Consider the following 3,783-nt stretch of genomic DNA (forward strand, 5'->3'; position numbering starts at 1 on the left):
ATCACCTGAAAATAATAATTGTTGTGTTTTCGTAAGATGGGCTGAGTGAACCAACCAGAGGCACGACTTTTTATTAATATTTACTACAGCCAGCAATAGCAACCAGAAGTTAAAGGTCTGGTGTGTAGGATTTAAGGGTATGTAGTGCTAAAATTGCAGATTTGCAACTCCCTCGTTTCACCCTCTCATTCCAAGCACAGAGGAGAAACCACAGTGCTCGAGAAAGGTGCGAAAAAACCCGAACAGCCCTTTCTAGAGCCAGTGTTTGATTTGTCCATTGTAGGATACTATAGAAACACAGCAGATTAACATGGCGGACTCTGTGGAAGGTAACAAAAACACAATAATTCTTATTTTCAAGGTATTATACACTAATGAAAACATAGTTATGCATTTTATATTCAATTTCTGTCAATAGAGCCTCCTAAATGTTATGCACTGGACCTTTAAGGCAAATAATACGTAAGTAAATAAATAAATGATTATGTCTTTCTCCACCAGCAAATGGAGCTTCAAATGCCAATAGGTCACTATAAATGTAAAATACTGGACCTTTAAGAGTCAAAGCGGGAATTTAAACAAACAAAAGTACTCTTTTAAGCAATTCGGGGTTGACTGAGGAAAGGTTCCTCATTCACTTTCTGCATCCACCTCTCCTAGAAGGTCCAGAGCTTTAAACTCTTATGTTGCCTCATTCTATTATTGTAAAATGTTAATATCCAAGTGGTGTCTCCTCACTCTGATGCCCCCAAGTGGCCACAAGGGTTAACTGGTTGACTTTTGAGGACGAGATAACCCAGAAAGTCGACACTGGCAACACTGCGAGTTTTAAATGTTGTTTTTATATGCTGTGTTTAATTTAGTCTACTTCTGACTTTTAGTCCCACCATTTAACCCCAGTGCTTGATGGTAGCCCACAGGGACTGGCCAATCAGGAAGCAAGAGAGCCATGAGCACTTCCTGTCAGCAATCAGCGCCTTTCAGGTGTGATGGATGGATACACACACCCACCCACATACACACACACACACACACACACTTGCTGTGCTGTACAGAGTAGTTGAAGTTAAACAGTGCTAAAACAGAAGTGTGTGTGCCAAAACCTGACACTGCACAGACCTACTGTGTACGTTTGCATGTGTGTGTGCAATGTTTTGTCAATTCACTTTACTTGCTCTCCACCTCACTCTTACCCCTTCTCCTTCGGATTCATGGTCTCCCTCTTCATCCCATTCTTTATATTGACTTTGATTATTGATTCTCTCCTGTGTCTCTCTCTGTGATTGTTAAACATATTCTGCTTTTACTGAATTGATCACAGAGTCATTTTGGAAAAGGGAACAGATTAGAATGACCTCCAAATTGTAATTAAAAACTTAAACTAGCCAGACATCGTGTTTAAATCAGCATTGTGTTTCAGAAATTATGAACAAGCTTCCAATTGTCAGCATTTGTAAACAAGTAATAGTATATTCTAGTGAGTGACCCTCCGATTCAAAATATGACAGTGTAGGTATCTTTCTTGGGTCAATTCTGGACATGCAGGGCCTGTGGTCGAGTTAGCAAGAAAAAATATGCAATGTCTGGGTAGATTTTCAAATTAAAGCTTGTGTGGTTAATGTTCTGAAACTGTCGCAATTTGGTTAGATTTAGGCACAAACTTAGTTTGGATTAGGAAAATATCAGAAGTTACATTTTGTACCTGAAGTAACTTAAGTATGTTACATAAGTTAACTTATGTTAACTTGTTTACTTTTGGTTTGACAAGGGGCACAAACAGGATTACGTTCCTGGCACACCAAACCCACATCAAAGAACTAGCGGCTACAAAAGTCATGTCAGCTGTGGTCACACTAGAACACACAGCGAACGGCACTAGCACGTACGTTAGGGTTAATTATAATAATAACTCCCCATACCAGCAGGTGGCGGTAGTCTGCATTTGTCATTGAAAAAACTAGAGATACTAAATACTAAATATACTAAATACGTATACTAGAGAACTAAAAGATCTAGGACTGCAGATATAAACAAAAGCAGCCCTATGTAGGTTTGCCCGCTGTCACTCATACAGTTTTGTAACAGCTGCTTGTTGTATCTGTGTGTTGGTGTGATCAGATGAGATGAAGTCGAAAAATGTGTCGATCCTTTTGTGTGTGCCCTCTTCACGAAGTCGTTTGCTGCTATGCTCACTTTCGTTTCTCTTCTCGTGTGCTGATTCCCTTAAGCTGAACAGCCAATCAGAGTAATTTTCTTTACCAAATGGCCTCTGCCGCTGACACAACATGCTCAGTAAAAGACAAGCTGCAGACGGTGGCTGATGAGTGCCAACTTTGTGAAACAACGGTACATATGCTCACCAAGGGCCCAATATTGGCCAGCAGCCGATCTGCCTGGTGTCTCAGGGCCTTTAGAGTAAGGGTTAGTAGAGGGCCAAGTGGCAGCCTTTGACGACCTGGGAGTGAGACCGGGTTGTGCTGAGAGTTAAGTTAAATGAGAAGATTGATACCACTCTCATATCCACTTAGGGGCAAGGGTGATGCCCAGAACCAACGACAGAATGTACACATACACACTTAAAACAAGACAGATTGGAGGATGAAAGGGAGAAGGAGAAAATAGAAAGAAAGTCCCTTATCAGTGTTTTCCAATTTGCCTGTTCTGTGTTCAGTAGATCCAAATATGCCTTCAGTCACAAGTCCCTAGAGAAGCAGGCTGGTTTATGCTTCTTGCATTTTAAAAGAAATAATCTTTTAGTGGATAAGCAACCGAGAGCCGGTCAACAGTGACTCCCACATTATTGTCTGCTTTTTGGCCCAGCAGGCGTGCTATGGGACATACTGGGAAATGAACATGAAAAAGTTGACTAGTTTACATATTGTAACTTGTGTATTTAATGGGCTTATGTGAAAAATAGCTTGGCACGTAAACCCCTGTAAAAGGCTTTAATCTTTAGTATGCAAGTTTTGAAAAACCATGAATCCATTTTCACACAGTTTATTTGGTCCACACCAAAGGGAAAAAACTATACACTGTACATATGCAGAAGATTACTGAACCCTATGTGTATATTTATCTTCTCTGGTGGTCACAAAGACAAGAAACAAGAAATAAGTCATTATAAGCATTATTAGTATTATTAGACTGCAAATCAACCGCATGTTCCGAGTAATGACTGACTGGTGGACGACAGGCTATGTTACACACTTTAATGCACTTAATGACCTCCCGAAGCAGTTTAAATACATATGTGTTACCATGGTTACCAAATGATTCACAGTATTGTGTACATTGCTCATACAGATCGATTATAAGATCACTTCCTGAACAAATGATGAGCAGCAGATGGCTTTTTTGTAGTTTAGCTTTTGAATTCATGTTAAACTCATATCTTCTCTCACCACAGTTCTATGGTTGACCCGTTTGACCACACCTCAGACCCTCTCACACCATTCTGCACATTGTTTTTTTCTGCTGTTTGGTGGTGCTAAAATACTTCCTTTTGTGGACATTCATTTACAAAAGCAGTTCAGATTTGAATAATATGCATGTTTCAATTTGAGCTGGAGTTGCAGTCTATGATTAAAAAAATGTGACACCTCCTCAGAAAATCTGACTGCCTTGAAATTGAAAACCAACAAAAGCATTTTGTCATCAGCCCTTCACACAAAAGTAACATTTTAAATGATCTTATAATCTGCAAATGATGCAGAATGACAATAGAGGCCGTCCTTTTCCATAGCAGTTTAAAGTAAAGCTAGTTTATTAAAAATGATTAAAAGT

The sequence above is a fragment of the Morone saxatilis genome, unplaced genomic scaffold (assembly GCF_004916995.1).
Source record: "Morone saxatilis isolate NCDOM2014 unplaced genomic scaffold, NCSU_SB_2.0 Contig14, whole genome shotgun sequence".
NCBI lineage: Eukaryota > Metazoa > Chordata > Actinopteri > Moronidae > Morone > Morone saxatilis.